We start from the raw sequence: 20943 nt of genomic DNA on the forward strand, positions 1-20943 counted from the left end.
TTCACGTGTTAGAAAACCAAAGGTGCACTTTGCGATACGAACTTCCCGTACGTAACAACTGTGTTTTCACCTAGAAAGAAAGCTCCAGAACTGCATTCTCGAATGCATATGATTCACTTATCAAAGCCATAAGACATGTGTGCCCTTATGCCTTCTGTCTGGCAAGAATCAGCTGTTTCTCTTGTTAGCAACGAAAAGTTGCACTTTGCGAGTTGAGCTTCCCCTAAGGAACAAAGTTGTTTTTCCTGAGACACAAAGATCAATTCCTGGATTCTCAGATGCATATTATTCCCTTACCAAAGCAATAAGAAATGTGTGTCCTGATGCCTTCTGTCTGACAGGAATCGACTGTTTCACTTGTTACCAAAGGAAAGTTGCACTTTGCTCGTTGAGCTTCCCCTAAGGAACAATTGTGCTTTGCATCCAGAAAGAAAGTTCCAGACCTGCATTCTCTGATGCACGTGATTCACTAGCCAGAGCCATAAGAATACTGTGTCCTGATGCCTTCTGTCTGAAAGGAATCGAACGTTTCACTTGTTAGCAAAGCAAAGTTGCACTTTGCTCGTTGAGCTTCCCCTATGGAACAACAGTGCTTTGCACAGTGAAAGCAAGTTCCAGCCCTGGAGTTTTAGATGTATATGATTTACTTTCCAAAACCATAAGAAATATGTGCCCTGATGTCTCCTGTCTGTCAGAAATCAGGAGTTTCACGTGTTACAAGAGCAAAGGTGCACTTTGCGATACGAGCTTCCCGTACGCAACAACTGTGTTTTCACCAAGAAAGCAAGCTCCAGACCTGCATTCTCGAATGCATATGATTCACATATCAAAGCCATAAGAAATGTGTGTCCTTTTTCTTTCTGTCATGCAAGAATCAGCTGTTTCTCTTGTTACAACGAAAAGTTGCTCTTTGCAAGAGGAGCTTCCCCTAAGGAACAAAGTTCTATTTCACCGAGAAAAAAAGACCCAGTCCTGGATTCTCAGATGCATATTATTCACTTACCAAAGCCATAAGAAATGTGTGTCCTGATGCCTTCTGTCTGACAGGAATCGACTGTTTCACTTGTTAGCAACGAAAAGCTGCACTTTGCTCGTTGAACTTCCCCTAAGGAACAGCGTTGTTTTTCACCGAGAAAGAAAGCTCCAGTCCTCGATTCTCAGATGCATATGAGAATCTTTCTAAAGCCATAAGAAATATGTGTCCTGATACATACTTTCTGGCAGGAATCGACTGTTTCACTTGTTAGCCGAAAAATGCTTCTCTTTGCGGACTGAACTTCCCCTAAGGAACACCAGTGCTTTGCATCCAGAAAGAGAGCTCCAGTCCTGGATACTCTGATGCATGTGATTCGCTCACCAGAGCATTAAAAGGACTGTGTCCTGATGCCTTCTGTCTGACAGGAATCGACTGTTTCACTTGTTAGCCGAAAAATGCTACTCTTTGACGGCTGAACTTCCCTTAAGGAACACCAGTGCTTTGCATCCAAACAGAGAGCTCCAGTCCTGGATTCTCTGATGCATGTCATTCACTAGCCAGAGCCATAAGAAATGTGTGTCCTTATGCTTTCTGTCTTGCAAGAATCAGCAGTTTCTCTTGTTAGCAACGAAAAGTTGCACTTTTCTCGTTGATCTTCCCCTAAGGAACAACACAGCTTTGCACCGTGAAAGCAAGCTCCGGCCCTGGAGTTTTTGATGTATATGATTTACTTTCCTAAGCCATAAGAAATATGTGCCCTGATGTCTCCTGTCTGTCAGAAATCAAGTGTTTCACGTGTTAGAAGATCAAAGGTGCACTTTTCGATACGAGCTTCCCGTACGTAACAACTGTGTTTTCACCAAGAAAGAAAGCTTCAGAACTGTATTCTCGAATGCATATGATTCACTTATCAAAGCCGTAAGAAATGTGTGCCCTTATGCCTTTTGTCTTGCAAGAATCAGCTGTTTCTCTTGTTAGCAACGAAAAGTTGCACTTTGCGGGGTGAACTTCCCCTAAGGAACAAAGCTGTTTTTCACCGAGAAAGAAAGATCCAGTCCTGGATTCTCAGATGCATATTATCCACTTACCAAAGCCATAAGAAATGTGTGTCCTTATGTCTTCTGTCTTGCAAGAATCAGCTGTTCCTCTTGTTAGCAACGAAAAGCTGCACTTTTGCGTGTTGAGCTTCCCCTAAGGAACAAAGTTGTTTTTCCTGAGACACAAAGATCAATTCCTGGATTCTCAGATGCATATTATTCCCTTACCAAAGCCATAAGAAATGTGTGTCCTCATGCCTTCTGTCTGACAGGAATCGACTGTTTCACGTGTTAGCAAAGCAAAGTTGCACTTTGCGAGATGAGCTTCCCCTAAGGAACAATTGTGCTTTGCATCCAGAAAGAAAGTTCCAGACCTGCATTCTCTGATGCATGTGATTCACTAGCCAGAGCCATAAGAATACTGTGTCCTGATGCCTTCTGTCTGAAAGGAATCGACCGTTACACTTGTTAGCAAAGCAAGGTTGCACTTTGCTCGTTGAGCTTCCCCTATGGAACAACAGTGCTTTGCACAGTGAAAGCAAGTTCCAGCCCTGGAGTTTTAGATGTATATGATTTACTTTCCAAAACCATAAGAAATATGTGCCCTGATGTCTCCTGTCTGTCAGAAATCAAAAGTTTCACGTGTTACAAGAGCAAAGGTGCACTTTGCCATACGAGCTTCCCGTAGGTAACAACTGTGTTTTCACCAAGAAAGAAAGCTCCAGACCTGCATTCTCGAATGCATATGATTCACTTATCAAAGCCATAAGAAATGTGTGTCCTTATGCTTTCTGTCTTGAAAGAATCAGCTGTTTCTCTGTTAGGAACGAAAAGTTGCACTTTGCGACATGAGCCTCCCCTAAGGAACAACGTTGTTTTTTACCGAGAAAGAAAGACCCAGTCCTGGATTCTCAGATGCATATGAGAATCTTTCTAAAGCCATAAGAAATATGTGTCCTGATACATTCCTTCTGCCAGGAATCGACTGTTTCACTTGTTAGCCGAAAAATACTACTCTTTGCCGGCTGAACTTCCCCTAAGGAACACCAGTGCTTTGCATCCAAACAGAGAGCTCCAGTCCTGGATTCTCTGATGCATGTGATTCACTAGCCAGAGCCATAAGAATACTGTGTCCTGATGCCTTCTGTCTGACAGGAATCGACCGTTTCACTTGTTAGCAAAGCAAAGCTGCACTTTGCTCCTTGAGCTTCCCCTAAGGAAAAACAGTGCTTTTCACCGTGAAAGCAAGCTCCAGCCCTGGAGTTTTAGATGTATATGATTTACTTTCCAAAACCATAAGAAATATGTGCCCTGATGTCTCCTGTCTGTCAGAAATCAAGTGTTTCACGTGTTATAAGAGCAAAGGTGCACTTTGCGATACGAGCTTCCCGTACGTAACAACTGTGTTTTCACCGAGAAAGAAAGATCCAGGTCTCGATTCTCAGATGCATATGATTCACTTACCAAAGCCATAAGAAATGTGTGTCCTTATGCGTGCTGTCTTGCAAGAATCAGCTGTTTCTCTTGTTAGCAACGAAAAGTTGCACTTTGCGAGATGAGCTTCCACTGAGGAACAAAGTTGTTTTTCACCGAGAAAGAAAGATCCAGTCCTGGATTCTCAGATGCATATTATTCCCTTATCAAAGCCATAAGAAATGTGTGTCCTTATGCTTTCTGTCTTGCAAGAATCGACTGTTTCTCTTGTTAGCAACGAAAAGTTGCACTTTTCTCTTTGAGCTTCCCCTAAGGAAAAACAGATCTTTACACCTTGAAAGCAAGCTCCAGCCCTGGAGTTTTAGATGTATATGATTTACTTTCCTAAGCCATAAGAAATATGTGCCCTGATGTCTCCTGTCTGTCAGAAATCAAGAGATTCACGTTTTAGAAGAGTAAGGGTGCACTTTGCCATACGAGCTTCCCGTACGTAACAACTGTGTTTTCACCAAGAAAGAAAGCTCCAGAACTGCATTCTCGAATGCATATGATTCACTTATCAAAGCCATAAGAAATGTGTGTCCTTTTCCTTTCTGTCTGGCAAGAATCAGCTGTTTCTCTTGTTAGAAACGAAAAGTTGCACTTTGCGAGTTGAGCTTCCCCTAAGGAACAAGGTTGTTTTTCACCGAGAAAGAAAGATCCAGTCCTGGATTCTCAAATGCATATTATTCACTTACCAAAGCCATAAGAAATGTGTGTCCTTATGCTTTCTGTCTGACAGGAATCGACTGTTTCACTTGCTATCAAAGCAAAGTTGCACTTTGCTCGTTGAGATTCCCCTAAAAAACAACTGTGCTTTGCATCCAGAAAGAAAGATCCAGGCCTGGATTCTCTGATGCATGTGATTCACTAGCCAGAGCCATAAGAATACTGTGTCCTGATGCCTTCTGTCTGAAAGGAATCGACCGTTTCACTTGTTAGCAAAGGAAAGTTGCGCTTTGCTCGTTGATCTTCCCCTATGGAACAACAGTGCTTTGCACAGTGAAAGCAAGTTCCAGCCCTGGAGTTTTAGATGTATATGATTTACTTTCCAAAACCATAAGAAATATGTGCCCTGATGTCTCCTGTCTGTCAGAAATCAAGAGTTTCACGTGTTACAAGAGCAAAGGTGCACTTTGCGATACGAGTTTCCCGTACGCAACAACCGTGTTTTCGCCAAGAAAGAAAGCTCCAGACCAGCATTCTCGAATGCATAAGATTAACATATCAAACCCATAAAAAATGTGTGTCCTTTTGCTTTCTGTCATGCAAGAATCAGCTGTTTCTCTTGTTAGCAACGAAAAGTTGCACTTTGCGAGAGGAGCTTCCCCTAAGGAACAAAGTTGTTTTTCACCGAGAAAGAAAGATCCAGTCCTGGATTCTCAGATGCATATTATTCACTTACCAGAGCCATAAGAAATGTGTGTCCTGATGCCTTCTGTCTGACAGGAATCGACTGTTTCACTTTTTAGCAAAGCAAAGTTGAACTTTGCTCGTTGAGCTTTCCCTAAGGAACAACACAGCTTTGCACCGTGAAAACAAGCTCCAGCCCTGGAGTTTTAGATGTATATGATTTACTTTCCTAAGCCATAAGAAATATGTGCCCTGATGTCTCCTGTCTGTCAGAAATCAAGAGATTCACGTGTTAGAAGAGCAAAGGTGCACTTTGCGATACGAGCTTCCCGTACGTAAAAACTGTGTTTTCACCAAGAAGGAAAGCTCCAGAACTGCATTCTCGAATGCATATTATTCACTTATCAAAGCCATAAGAAATGTGTGTCCTTATGCTTTCTGTCTTGCAAGAATCAGCTGTTTCTCTTGTTAGCAAGGAAAAGTTGCACTTTGCGGGATGAACTTCCCCTAAGGAACAAAGTTGTTTTTCAGGGAGAAAGAAAGATCCAGGCCTGGATTCTCAGATGCATATTATCCACTTACCAAAGCCATAAGAAATGTGTGTCCGTATGCCTTCTGTCTTGCAAGAATCAGCTGTTTCTCTTGTTAGCAACGAAAAGTTGCACTTTGCGAGTTGAGCTTCCCCTAAGGAACAAAGTTGTTTTTCCTGAGACACAAAGATCAATTCCTGGATTCTCAGATGCATATTATTCCCTTACCAAAGCCATAAGAAATGTGTGTCCTGATGCCTTCTGTCTGACAGGAGTCGACTGTTTCACTTGTTAGCAAAGGAAAGTTGCACTTTGCTCGTTGAGCTTCCCCTAAGGAACAATTGTGCTTTGCATCCAGAAAGAAAGTTCCAGACCTGCATTCTCTGATGCATGTGATTCACTAGCCAGAGCCATAAGAATACTGTGTCCTGATGCCTTCTGTCTGAAAGGAATCGACCGTTTCACTTGTTAGCAAAGCAAAGTTGCACTTTGCTCGTTGAGATTCCCCTAAAAAACAACTGTGCTTTGCATCCAGAAAGAAAGATCCAGGCCTGGATTCTCTGATGCATGTGATTCACTAGCCAGAGCCATAAGAATACTGTGTCCTGATGCCTTCTGTCTGAAAGGAATCGAACGTTTCACTTGTTAGCAAAGGAAAGTTGCGCTTTGCTCGTTGATCTTCCCCTATGGAACAACAGTGCTTTGCACAGTGAAAGCAAGTTCCAGCCCTGGAGTTTTAGATGTATATGATTTACTTTCCAAAACCATAAGAAATATGTGCCCTGATGTCTCCTGTCTGTCAGAAATCAAGAGTTTCACGTGTTACAAGAGCAAAGGTGCACTTTGCGATACGAGTTTCCCGTACGCAACAACTGTGTTTTCGCCAAGAAAGAAAGCTCCAGACCAGCATTCTCGAATGCATAAGATTAACATATCAAACCCATAAAAAATGTGTGTCCTTTTGCTTTCTCTCATGCAAGAATCAGCTGTTTCTCTTGTTAGCAACGAAAAGTTGCACTTTGCGAGAGGAGCTTCCCCTAAGGAACAAAGTTGTTTTTCACCGAGAAAGAAAGATCCAGTCCTGGATTCTCAGATGCATATTATTCACTTACCAGAGCCATAAGAAATGTGTGTCCTGATGCCTTCTGTCTGACAGGAATCGACTGTTTCACTTTTTAGCAAAGCAAAGTTGAACTTTGCTCGTTGAGCTTTCCCTAAGGAACAACACAGCTTTGCACCGTGAAAACAAGCTCCAGCCCTGGAGTTTTAGATGTATATGATTTACTTTCCTAAGCCATAAGAAATATGTGCCCTGATGTCTCCTGTCTGTCAGAAATCAAGAGATTCACGTGTTAGAAGAGCAAAGGTGCACTTTGCGATACGAGCTTCCCGTACGTAAAAACTGTGTTTTCACCAAGAAGGAAAGCTCCAGAACTGCATTCTCGAATGCATATTATTCACTTATCAAAGCCATAAGAAATGTGTGTCCTTATGCTTTCTGTCTTGCAAGAATCAGCTGTTTCTCTTGTTAGCAAGGAAAAGTTGCACTTTGCGGGATGAACTTCCCCTAAGGAACAAAGTTGTTTTTCAGGGAGAAAGAAAGATCCAGGCCTGGATTCTCAGATGCATATTATCCACTTACCAAAGCCATAAGAACTGTGTGTCCGTATGCCTTCTGTCTTGCAAGAATCAGCTGTTTCTCTTGTTAGCAACGAAAAGTTGCACTTTGCGAGTTGAGCTTCCCCTAAGGAACAAAGTTGTTTTTCCTGAGACACAAAGATCAATTCCTGGATTCTCAGATGCATATTATTCCCTTACCAAAGCCATAAGAAATGTGTGTCCTGATGCCTTCTGTCTGACAGGAGTCGACTGTTTCACTTGTTAGCAAAGGAAAGTTGCACTTTGCTCGTTGAGCTTCCCCTAAGGAACAATTGTGCTTTGCATCCAGAAAGAAAGTTCCAGACCTGCATTCTCTGATGTATGTGATTCACTAGCCAGAGCCATAAGAATACTGTGTCCTGATGCCTTCTGTCTGAAAGGAATCGACCGTTTCACTTGTTAGCAAAGCAAAGTTGCACTTTGCTCGTTGAGCTTCCCCTATGGAACAACAGTGCTTTGCACAGTGAAAGCAAGTTCCAGCCCTGGAGTTTTAGATGTATATGATTTACTTTCCAAAACCATAAGAAATATGTGCCCTGATGTCTCCTGTCTGTCAGAAATCAAGTGTTTCACGTGTTATAAGAGCAAAGGTGCACTTTGCGATACGAGCTTCCCGTAGGTAACAACTGTGTTTTCACCAAGAAAGAAAGCTCCAGACCTGCATTCTCGAATGCATATGATTCACATATCAAAGCCATAAGAAATGTGTGTCTTTTTGCTTTCTGTCATGCAAGAATCAGCTGTTTCTCTTGTTAGCAACGAAAAGTTGCACTTTGCGAGAGGAGCTTCCCCTAAGGAACAAAGTTGTTTTTCACCGAGAAAGAAAGATCCAGTCCTGGATTCTCAGATGCATAATATTCCCTTATCAAAGCCGTAAGAAATGTGTGTCCTTATGCTTTCTGTCTTGCAAGAATCGACTGTTTCTCTTGTTAGCAACGAAAAGTTGCACTTTGCGAGATGAGCTTCCCCTAAGGAACAAAGTTGTTTTTCACCGAGGAAGAAAGATCCAGTCCTGGATTCTCAGATGCATATTATTCCCTTACCAAAGCTATAAGAAATGTGTGCCCTGATGCCTTCTGTCTGACAGGAATCGACTGTTTCACTTGCTATCAAAGCAAAGTTGCACTTTGCTCGTTGAGATTCCCCTAAAAAACAACTGTGCTTTGCATCCAGAAAGAAAGATCCAGGCCTGGATTCTCTGATGCATGTGATTCACTAGCCAGAGCCATAAGAATACTGTGTCCTGATGCCTTCTGTCTGAAAGGAATCGACCGTTTCACTTGTTAGCAAAGGAAAGTTGCGCTTTGCTCGTTGATCTTCCCCTATGGAACAACAGTGCTTTGCACAGTGAAAGCAAGTTCCAGCCCTGGAGTTTTAGATGTATATGATTTACTTTCCAAAACCATAAGAAATATGTGCCCTGATGTCTCCTGTCTGTCAGAAATCAAGAGTTTCACGTGTTACAAGAGCAAAGGTGCACTTTGCGATACGAGTTTCCCGTACGCAACAACCGTGTTTTCGCCAAGAAAGAAAGCTCCAGACCAGCATTCTCGAATGCATAAGATTAACATATCAAACCCATAAAAAATGTGTGTCCTTTTGCTTTCTGTCATGCAAGAATCAGCTGTTTCTCTTGTTAGCAACGAAAAGTTGCACTTTGCGAGAGGAGCTTCCCCTAAGGAACAAAGTTGTTTTTCACCGAGAAAGAAAGATCCAGTCCTGGATTCTCAGATGCATATTATTCACTTACCAGAGCCATAAGAAATGTGTGTCCTGATGCCTTCTGTCTGACAGGAATCGACTGTTTCACTTTTTAGCAAAGCAAAGTTGAACTTTGCTCGTTGAGCTTTCCCTAAGGAACAACACAGCTTTGCACCGTGAAAACAAGCTCCAGCCCTGGAGTTTTAGATGTATATGATTTACTTTCCTAAGCCATAAGAAATATGTGCCCTGATGTCTCCTGTCTGTCAGAAATCAAGAGATTCACGTGTTAGAAGAGCAAAGGTGCACTTTGCGATACGAGCTTCCCGTACGTAAAAACTGTGTTTTCACCAAGAAGGAAAGCTCCAGAACTGCATTCTCGAATGCATATTATTCACTTATCAAAGCCATAAGAAATGTGTGTCCTTATGCTTTCTGTCTTGCAAGAATCAGCTGTTTCTCTTGTTAGCAAGGAAAAGTTGCACTTTGCGGGATGAACTTCCCCTAAGGAACAAAGTTGTTTTTCAGGGAGAAAGAAAGATCCAGGCCTGGATTCTCAGATGCATATTATCCACTTACCAAAGCCATAAGAAATGTGTGTCCGTATGCCTTCTGTCTTGCAAGAATCAGCTGTTTCTCTTGTTAGCAACGAAAAGTTGCACTTTGCGAGTTGAGCTTCCCCTAAGGAACAAAGTTGTTTTTCCTGAGACACAAAGATCAATTCCTGGATTCTCAGATGCATATTATTCCCTTACCAAAGCCATAAGAAATGTGTGTCCTGATGCCTTCTGTCTGACAGGAGTCGACTGTTTCACTTGTTAGCAAAGGAAAGTTGCACTTTGCTCGTTGAGCTTCCCCTAAGGAACAATTGTGCTTTGCATCCAGAAAGAAAGTTCCAGACCTGCATTCTCTGATGCATGTGATTCACTAGCCAGAGCCATAAGAATACTGTGTCCTGATGCCTTCTGTCTGAAAGGAATCGACCGTTTCACTTGTTAGCAAAGCAAAGTTGCACTTTGCTCGTTGAGCTTCCCCTATGGAACAACAGTGCTTTGCACAGTGAAAGCAAGTTCCAGCCCTGGAGTTTTAGATGTATATGATTTACTTTCCAAAACCATAAGAAATATGTGCCCTGATGTCTCCTGTCTGTCAGAAATCAAGTGTTTCACGTGTTATAAGAGCAAAGGTGCACTTTGCGATACGAGCTTCCCGTAGGTAACAACTGTGTTTTCACCAAGAAAGAAAGCTCCAGACCTGCATTCTCGAATGCATATGATTCACATATCAAAGCCATAAGAAATGTGTGTCTTTATGCTTTCTGTCATGCAAGAATCAGCTGTTTCTCTTGTTAGCAAGGAAAAGTTGCACTTTGCGAGAGGAGCTTCCCCTAAGGAACAAAGTTGTTTTTCACCGAGAAAGAAAGATCCAGTCCTGGATTCTCAGATGCATAATATTCCCTTATCAAAGCCGTAAGAAATGTGTGTCCTTATGCTTTCTGTCTTGCAAGAATCGACTGTTTCTCTTGTTAGCAACGAAAAGTTGCACTTTGCGAGATGAGCTTCCCCTAAGGAACAACAGAGCTTTGCACAGTGAAAGCAAGCTCCAGCCCTGGAGTTTTAGATGTATATGATTTACTTTCCTAAGCCATAAGAAATATGTGCCCTGATGTCTCCTGTCTGTCAGAAATCAAGTGTTTCACGTGTTACAAGAGCAAAGGTGCACTTTGCGATGCGAGCTTCCCTTACGTAACAACTGTGTTTTCACCAAGAAAGAAAGCTCCAGAACCGCATTCTCGAATGCATATGATTCACTTATCAAAGCCATAAGAAATGTGTGTCCTTTTCCTTTCTGTCTTGAAAGAATCAGCTGTTTCTCTTGTTAGAAACGAAAAGTTGCACTTTGCGAGTTGAGCTTCCCCTAAGGAACAAGGTTGTTTTTCACCGAGAAAGAAAGATCCAGTCTTGGATTCTCAAATGCATATTATTCACTTACCAAAGCCATAAGAAATGTGTGTCTTTATGCTTTCTGTCTTGCAAGAATCAGCAGTTTCTCTTGTTAGCAACGAAAAGTTGCACTTTTCTCGTTGAGCTTCCCCTAAGGAACAACACAGCTTTGCACCGTGAAAGCAAGCTCCAGCCCTGGAGTTTTTGATGTATATGATTTACTTTCCTAAGCCATAAGAAATATGTGCCCTGATGTCTCCTGTCTGTCAGAAATCAAGTGTTTCACGTGTTAGAAGATCAAAGGTGCACTTTTCGATACGAGCTTCCCGTACGTAACAACTGTGTTTTCACCAAGAAAGAAAGCTTCAGAACTGTATTCTCGAATGCATATGATTCACTTATCAAAGCCGTAAGAAATGTGTGCCCTTATGCCTTTTGTCTTGCAAGAATCAGCTGTTTCTCTTGTTAGCAACGAAAAGTTGCACTTTGCGGGGTGAACTTCCCCTAAGGAACAAAGCTGTTTTTCACCGAGAAAGAAAGATCCAGTCCTGGATTCTCAGATGCATATTATCCACTTACCAAAGCCATAAGAAATGTGTGTCCTTATGTCTTCTGTCTTGCAAGAATCAGCTGTTCCTCTTGTTAGCAACGAAAAGCTGCACTTTTGCGTGTTGAGCTTCCCCTAAGGAACAAAGTTGTTTTTCCTGAGACACAAAGATCAACTCCTGGATTCTCAGATGCATATTATTCCCTTACCAAAGCCATAAGAAATGTGTGTCCTGATGCCTTCTGTCTGACAGGAGTCGACTGTTTCACTTGCTAGCAAAGGAAAGTTGCACTTTGCTCGTTGAGCTTCCCCTAAGGAACAATTGTGCTTTGCATCCAGAAAGAAAGTTCCAGACCTGCATTCTCTGATGCATGTGATTCACTAGCCAGAGCCATAAGAATACTGTGTCCTGATGCCTTCTGTCTGAAAGGAATCGACCGTTTCACTTGTTAGCAAAGCAAAGTTGCACTTTGCTCGTTGAGCTTCCCCTATGGAACAACAGTGCTTTGCACAGTGAAAGCAAGCTCCAGCCCTGGAGTTTTAGATGTATATGATTTACTTTCCTAAGCCATAAGAAATATGTGCCCTGATGTCTCCTGTCTGTCAGAAATCAAGTGTTTCACGTGTTACAAGAGCAAAGGTGCACTTTGCGATGCGAGCTTCCCTTACGTAACAACTGTGTTTTCACCAAGAAAGAAAGCTCCAGAACCGCATTCTCGAATGCATATGATTCACTTATCAAAGCCATAAGAAATGTGTGTCCTTTTCCTTTCTGTCTTGAAAGAATCAGCTGTTTCTCTTGTTAGAAACGAAAAGTTGCACTTTGCGAGTTGAGCTTCCCCTAAGGAACAAGGTTGTTTTTCACCGAGAAAGAAAGATCCAGTCTTGGATTCTCAAATGCATATTATTCACTTACCAAAGCCATAAGAAATGTGTGTCCTTATGCTTTCTGTCTTGCAAGAATCAGCAGTTTCTCTTGTTAGCAACGAAAAGTTGCACTTTTCTCGTTGAGCTTCCCCTAAGGAACAACACAGCTTTGCACCGTGAAAGCAAGCTCCAGCCCTGGAGTTTTTGATGTATATGATTTACTTTCCTAAGCCATAAGAAATATGTGCCCTGATGTCTCCTGTCTGTCAGAAATCAAGTGTTTCACGTGTTAGAAGATCAAAGGTGCACTTTTCGATACGAGCTTCCCGTACGTAACAACTGTGTTTTCACCAAGAAAGAAAGCTTCAGAACTGTATTCTCGAATGCATATGATTCACTTATCAAAGCCGTAAGAAATGTGTGCCCTTATGCCTTTTGTCTTGCAAGAATCAGCTGTTTCTCTTGTTAGCAACGAAAAGTTGCACTTTGCGGGGTGAACTTCCCCTAAGGAACAAAGCTGTTTTTCACCGAGAAAGAAAGATCCAGTCCTGGATTCTCAGATGCATATTATCCACTTACCAAAGCCATAAGAAATGTGTGTCCTTATGTCTTCTGTCTTGCAAGAATCAGCTGTTCCTCTTGTTAGCAACGAAAAGCTGCACTTTTGCGTGTTGAGCTTCCCCTAAGGAACAAAGTTGTTTTTCCTGAGACACAACAATCAATTCCTGGATTCTCAGATGCATATTATTCCCTTACCAAAGCCATAAGAAATGTGTGTCCTGATGCCTTCTGTCTGACAGGAGTCGACTGTTTCACTTGCTAGCAAAGGAAAGTTGCACTTTGCTCGTTGAGCTTCCCCTAAGGAACAATTGTGCTTTGCATCCAGAAAGAAAGTTCCAGACCTGCATTCTCTGATGCATGTGATTCACTAGCCAGAGCCATAAGAATACTGTGTCCTGATGCCTTCTGTCTGAAAGGAATCGACCGTTTCACTTGTTAGCAAAGCAAAGTTGCACTTTGCTCGTTGAGCTTCCCCTATGGAACAACAGTGCTTTGCACAGTGAAAGCAAGTTCCAGCCCTGGAGTTTTAGATGTATATGATTTACTTTCCAAAACCATAAGAAATATGTGCCCTGATGTCTCCTGTCTGTCAGAAATCAAGTGTTTCACGTGTTATAAGAGCAAAGGTGCACTTTGCGATACGAGCTTCCCGTACGTAACAACTGTGTTTTCGCCAAGAAAGAAAGCTCCAGACCAGCATTCTCGAATGCATAAGAATAACATATCAAACCCATAAAAAATGTGTGTCCTTTTGCTTTCTGTCATGCAAGAATCAGCTGTTTCTCTTGTTAGCAACGAAAAGTTGCACTTTGCGAGAGGAGCTTCCCCTAAGGAACAAAGTTGTTTTTCACCGAGAAAGAAAGATCCAGTCCTGGATTCTCAGATGCATATTATTCACTTACCAGAGCCATAAGAAATGTGTGTCCTGATGCCTTCTGTCTGACAGGAATCGACTGTTTCACTTTTTAGCAAAGCAAAGTTGAACTTTGCTCGTTGAGCTTTCCCTAAGGAACAACACAGCTTTGCACCGTGAAAACAAGCTCCAGCCCTGGAGTTTTAGATGTATATGATTTACTTTCCTAAGCCATAAGAAATATGTGCCCTGATGTCTCCTGTCTGTCAGAAATCAAGAGATTCACGTGTTAGAAGAGCAAAGGTGCACTTTGCGATACGAGCTTCCCGTACGTAAAAACTGTGTTTTCACCAAGAAGGAAAGCTCCAGAACTGCATTCTCGAATGCATATTATTCACTTATCAAAGCCATAAGAAATGTGTGTCCTTATGCTTTCTGTCTTGCAAGAATCAGCTGTTTCTCTTGTTAGCAAGGAAAAGTTGCACTTTGCGGGATGAACTTCCCCTAAGGAACAAAGTTGTTTTTCAGGGAGAAAGAAAGATCCAGGCCTGGATTCTCAGATGCATATTATCCACTTACCAAAGCCATAAGAAATGTGTGTCCGAATGCCTTCTGTCTTGCAAGAATCAGCTGTTTCTCTTGTTAGCAAGGAAAAGTTGCACTTTGCGGGATGAACTTCCCCTAAGGAACAAAGTTGTTTTTCAGGGAGAAAGAAAGATCCAGGCCTGGATTCTCAGATGCATATTATCCACTTACCAAAGCCATAAGAAATGTGTGTCCGAATGCCTTCTGTCTTGCAAGAATCAGCTGTTTCTCTTGTTAGCAACGAAAAGTTGCACTTTGCGAGTTGAGCTTCCCCTAAGGAACAAAGTTGTTTTTCCTGAGACACAAAGATCAATTCCTGGATTCTCAGATGCATATTATTCCCTTACCAAAGCCATAAGAAATGTGTGTCCTCATGCCTTCTGTCTGACAGGAGTCGACTGTTTCACTTGTTAGCAAAGGAAAGTTGCACTTTGCTCGTTGAGCTTCCCCTAAGGAACAATTGTACTTTGCATCCAGAAAGAAAGTTCCAGACCTGCATTCTCTGATGCATGTGATTCACTAGCCAGAGCCATAAGAATACTGTGTCCTGATGCCTTCTGTCTGAAAGGAATCGACCGTTTCACTTGTTAGCAAAGCAAAGTTGCACTTTGCTCGTTGAGCTTCCCCTATGGAACAACAGTGCTTTGCACAGTGAAAGCAAGTTCCAGCCCTGGAGTTTTAGATGTATATGATTTACTTTCCAAAACCATAAGAAATATGTGCCCTGATGTCTCCTGTCTGTCAGAAATCAAGAGATTCACGTGTTATAAGAGCAAAGGTGCACTTTGCGATACGAGCTTCCCGTACGTAACAACTGTGTTTTCACCAAGAAAGAAAGCTCCAGACCTGCATTCTCGAATGCATATGATTCACATATCAAAGCCATAAGAAATGTGTGTCTTTTTGCTTTCTGTCATGCAAGAATCAGCTGTTTCTCTTGTTAGCAAGGAAAAGTTGCACTTTGCGAGAGGAGCTTCCCCTAAGGAACAAAGTTGTTTTTCACCGAGAAAGAAAGATCCAGTCCTGGATTCTCAGATGCATAATATTCCCTTATCAAAGCCGTAAGAAATGTGTGTCCTTATGCTTTCTGTCTTGCAAGAATCGACTGTTTCTCTTGTTAGCAACGAAAAGTTGCACTTTGCAAGATGAGCTTCCACTAAGGAACAAGGTTGTTTTTCACCGAGAAAGAAAGATCCAGTCCTGGATTCTCAGATGCATATTATTCACTTACCAAAGCCATAAGAAATGTGTGTCCTGATGCCTTCTGTCTGACAGGAATCGACTGTTTCACTTGTTAGCAAAGCAAAGTTGCACTTTGCTCGTTGAGCTTCCCCTAAGGAACAACAGAGCTTTGCACCGTGAAAGCAAGCTCCAGACCTGGAGTTTTAGATGTATATGATTTACTTTCCTAAGCCATAGGAAATATGTGCCCTGATGTCTCCTGTCTGTCAGAAATCAAGAGATTCACGTGTTAGAAAACCAAAGGTGCACTTTGCGATACGAACTTCCCGTACGTAACAACTGTGTTTTCACCTAGAAAGAAAGCTCCAGAACTGCATTCTCGAATGCATATGATTCACTTATCAAAGCCATAAGACATGTGTGCCCTTATGCCTTCTGTCTGGCAAGAATCAGCTGTTTCTCTTGTTAGCAACGAAAAGTTGCACTTTGCGAGTTGAGCTTCCCCTAAGGAACAAAGTTGTTTTTCCTGAGACACAAAGATCAATTCCTGGATTCTCAGATGCATATTATTCCCTTACCAAAGCAATAAGAAATGTGTGTCCTGATGCCTTCTGTCTGACAGGAATCGACTGTTTCACTTGTTACCAAAGGAAAGTTGCACTTTGCTCGTTGAGCTTCCCCTAAGGAACAATTGTGCTTTGCATCCAGAAAGAAAGTTCCAGACCTGCATTCTCTGATGCACGTGATTCACTAGCCAGAGCCATAAGAATACTGTGTCCTGATGCCTTCTGTCTGAAAGGAATCGAACGTTTCACTTGTTAGCAAAGCAAAGTTGCACTTTGCTCGTTGAGCTTCCCCTATGGAACAACAGTGCTTTGCACAGTGAAAGCAAGTTCCAGCCCTGGAGTTTTAGATGTATATGATTTACTTTCCAAAACCATAAGAAATATGTGCCCTGATGTCTCCTGTCTGTCAGAAATCAGGAGTTTCACGTGTTACAAGAGCAAAGGTGCACTTTGCGATACGAGCTTCCCGTACGCAACAACTGTGTTTTCACCAAGAAAGCAAGCTCCAGACCTGCATTCTCGAATGCATATGATTCACATATCAAAGCCATAAGAAATGTGTGTCCTTTTTCTTTCTGTCATGCAAGAATCAGCTGTTTCTCTTGTTACAACGAAAAGTTGCTCTTTGCAAGAGGAGCTTCCCCTAAGGAACAAAGTTCTATTTCACCGAGAAAAAAAGACCCAGTCCTGGATTCTCAGATGCATATTATTCACTTACCAAAGCCATAAGAAATGTGTGTCCTGATGCCTTCTGTCTGACAGGAATCGACTGTTTCACTTGTTAGCAACGAAAAGCTGCACTTTGCTCGTTGAACTTCCCCTAAGGAACAGCGTTGTTTTTCACCGAGAAAGAAAGCTCCAGTCCTCGATTCTCAGATGCATATGAGAATCTTTCTAAAGCCATAAGAAATATGTGTCCTGATACATACTTTCTGGCAGGAATCGACTGTTTCACTTGTTAGCCGAAAAATGCTACTCTTTGCGGACTGAACTTCCCCTAAGGAACACCAGTGCTTTGCATCCAGAAAGAGAGCTCCAGTCCTGGATACTCTGATGCATGTGATTCGCTCACCAGAGCATTAAAAGGACTGTGTCCTGATGCCTTCTGTCTGACAGGAATCGACTGTTTCACTTGTTAGCCGAAAAATGCTACTCTTTGACGGCTGAACTTCCCTTAAGGAACACCAGTGCTTTGCATCCAAACAGAGAGCTCCAGTCCTGGATTCTCTGATGCATGTCATTCACTAGCCAGAGCCATAAGAAATGTGTGTCCTTATGCTTTCTGTCTTGCAAGAATCAGCAGTTTCTCTTGTTAGCAACGAAAAGTTGCACTTTTCTCGTTGATCTTCCCCTAAGGAACAACACAGCTTTGCACCGTGAAAGCAAGCTCCGGCCCTGGAGTTTTTGATGTATATGATTTACTTTCCTAAGCCATAAGAAATATGTGCCCTGATGTCTCCTGTCTGTCAGAAATCAAGTGTTTCACGTGTTAGAAGATCAAAGGTGCACTTTTCGATACGAGCTTCCCGTACGTAACAACTGTGTTTTCACCAAGAAAGAAAGCTTCAGAACTGTATTCTCGAATGCATATGATTCACTTATCAAAGCCGTAAGAAATGTGTGCCCTTATGCCTTTTGTCTTGCAAGAATCAGCTGTTTCTCTTGTTAGCAACGAAAAGTTGCACTTTGCGGGGTGAACTTCCCCTAAGGAACAAAGCTGTTTTTCACCGAGAAAGAAAGATCCAGTCCTGGATTCTCAGATGCATATTATCCACTTACCAAAGCCATAAGAAATGTGTGTCCTTATGTCTTCTGTCTTGCAAGAATCAGCTGTTCCTCTTGTTAGCAACGAAAAGCTGCACTTTTGCGTGTTGAGCTTCCCCTAAGGAACAAAGTTGTTTTTCCTGAGACACAAAGATCAATTCCTGGATTCTCAGATGCATATTATTCCCTTACCAAAGCCATAAGAAATGTGTGTCCTCATGCCTTCTGTCTGACAGGAATCGACTGTTTCACGTGTTAGCAAAGGAAAGTTGCACTTTGCGAGATGAGCTTCCCCTAAGGAACAATTGTGCTTTGCATCCAGAAAGAAAGTTCCAGACCTGCATTCTCTGATGCATGTGATTCACTAGCCAGAGCCATAAGAATACTGTGTCCTGATGCCTTCTGTCTGAAAGGAATCGACCGTTACACTTGTTAGCAAAGCAAGGTTGCACTTTGCTCGTTGAGCTTCCCCTATGGAACAACAGTGCTTTGCACAGTGAAAGCAAGTTCCAGCCCTGGAGTTTTAGATGTATATGATTTACTTTCCAAAACCATAAGAAATATGTGCCCTGATGTCTCCTGTCTGTCAGAAATCAAAAGTTTCACGTGTTACAAGAGCAAAGGTGCACTTTGCCATACGAGCTTCCCGTAGGTAACAACTGTGTTTTCACCAAGAAAGAAAGCTCCAGACCTGCATTCTCGAATGCATATGATTCACTTATCAAAGCCATAAGAAATGTGTGTCCTTATGCTTTCTGTCTTGAAAGAATCAGCTGTTTCTCTGTTAGGAACGAAAAGTTGCACTTTGCGACATGAGCCTCCCCTAAGGAACAACGTTGTTTTTTACCGAGAAAGAAAGACCCAGTCCTGGATTCTCAGATGCATATGAGAATCTTTCTAAAGCCATAAGAAATATGTGTCCTGATACATTCCTTCTGCCAGGAATCGACTGTTTCACTTGTTAGCCGAAAAATACTACTCTTTGCCGGCTGAACTTCCCCTAAGGAACACCAGTGCTTTGCATCCAAACAGAGAGCTCCAGTCCTGGATTCTCTGATGCATGTGATTCACTAGCCAGAGCCATAAGAATACTGTGTCCTGATGCCTTCTGTCTGACAGGAATCGACCGTTTCACTTGTTAGCAAAGCAAAGCTGCACTTTGCTCCTTGAGCTTCCCCTAAGGAAAAACAGTGCTTTTCACCGTGAAAGCAAGCTCCAGCCCTGGAGTTTTAGATGTATATGATTTACTTTCCAAAACCATAAGAAATATGTGCCCTGATGTCTCCTGTCTGTCAGAAATCAAGTGTTTCACGTGTTATAAGAGCAAAGGTGCACTTTGCGATACGAGCTTCCCGTACGTAACAACTGTGTTTTCACCGAGAAAGAAAGATCCAGGTCTCGATTCTCAGATGCATATGATTCACTTACCAAAGCCATAAGAAATGTGTGTCCTTATGCGTGCTGTCTTGCAAGAATCAGCTGTTTCTCTTGTTAGCAACGAAAAGTTGCACTTTGCGAGATGAGCTTCCACTGAGGAACAAAGTTGTTTTTCTCCGAGAAAGAAAGATCCAGTCCTGGATTCTCAGATGCATATTATTCCCTTATCAAAGCCATAAGAAATGTGTGTCCTTATGCTTTCTGTCTTGCAAGAATCGACTGTTTCTCTTGTTAGCAACGAAAAGTTGCACTTTTCTCTTTGAGCTTCCCCTAAGGAAAAACAGATCTTTACACCTTGAAAGCAAGCTCCAGCCCTGGAGTTTTAGATGTATATGATTTACTTTCCTAAGCCATAAGAAATATGTGCCCTGATGTCTCCTGTCTGTCAGAAATCAAGAGATTCACGTTTTAGAAGAGTAAGGGTGCACTTTGCCATACGAGCTTCCCGTACGTAACAACTGTGTTTTCACCAAGAAAGAAAGCTCCAGAACTGCATTCTCGAATGCATATGATTCACTTATCAAAGCCATAAGAAATGTGTGTCCTTTTCCTTTCTGTCTGGCAAGAATCAGCTGTTTCTCTTGTTAGAAACGAAAAGTTGCACTTTGCGAGTTGAGCTTCCCCTAAGGAACAAGGTTGTTTTTCACCGAGAAAGAAAGATCCAGTCCTGGATTCTCAAATGCATATTATTCACCTACCAAAGCCATAAGAAATGTGTGTCCTTATGCTTTCTGTCTTGCAAGAATCAGCAGTTTCTCTTGTTAGCCACGAAAAGTTGCACTTTTCTCGTTGAGCTTCCCCTAAGGAACAACAGAGCTTTGCACCGTGAAAGCAAGCTCCAGCCCTGGAGTTTTTGATGTATATGATTTACTTTCCTAAGCCATAAGAAATATGTGCCCTGATGTCTCCTGTCTGTCAGAAATCAAGTGTTTCACGTGTTACAAGAGCAAAGGTGCACTTTGCGATACGAGCTTCCCGTAGGTAACAACTGTGTTTTCACCAAGAAAGAAAGCTTCAGAACTGCATTCTCGAATGCATATGATTCACTTATCAAAGCCATAAGAAATGTGTGCCCTTATGCCTTCTGTCTTGCAAGAATCAGCTGTTTCTCTTGTTAGCAACGAAAAGTTGCACTTTGCGGGGTGAACTTCCCCTAAGGAACAAAGTTGTTTTTCACCGAGAAAGAAAGATCCAGTCCTGGATTCTCAGATGCATATTATCCACTTACCAAAGCCATAAGAAATGTGTGTCCTTATGTCTTCTGTCTTGCAAGAATCAGCTGTTCCTCTTGTAAGCAACGAAAAGTTGCACTTTTGCGTGTTGAGCTTCCCCTAAGGAACAAAGTTGTTTTTCCTGAGACACAAAGATCAATTCCTGGATTCTCAGATGCATATTATTCCCTTACCAAAGCCATAAGAAATGTGTGTCCTCATGCCTTCTCTCTGACAGGAATCGACTGTTTCACGTGTTAGCAAAGCAAAGTTGCACTTTGCGAGTTGAGCTTCCCCTAAGGAACAACTGTGCTTTTCATCCAGAAAGAGAGCTCCAGGCCGGGATTCTCTGATGCATGTGATTCACTAGCCAGAGCCATAAGAATACTGTGTCCTGATGCCTTCCGTCTGACAGGAATCGACCGTTTCACTTGTTAGCAAAGCAAAGTTGCACTTTGCTCGTTGAGCTTCCCCTAAGAAGCAACAGTGCTTTGCACCGTGAAAGCAAGCTCCAGCCCTGGAGTTTTAGGTGTATATGATTTACTTTCCAAAACTATAAGAAATATGTGCCCTGATGTCTCCTGTCTGTCAGAAATCAAGTGTTTCACGTGTTACAAGAGCAAGGTGCACTTTGCGATGCGAGCTTCCCGTACGAATCAACTGTGTTTTCAACAAGAAAGAAAGCTCCAGACCTGCAT

The sequence above is a fragment of the Pithys albifrons genome, chromosome 2, assembly GCF_047495875.1.
Source record: "Pithys albifrons albifrons isolate INPA30051 chromosome 2, PitAlb_v1, whole genome shotgun sequence".
NCBI classification, from domain to species: domain Eukaryota; kingdom Metazoa; phylum Chordata; class Aves; order Passeriformes; family Thamnophilidae; genus Pithys; species Pithys albifrons.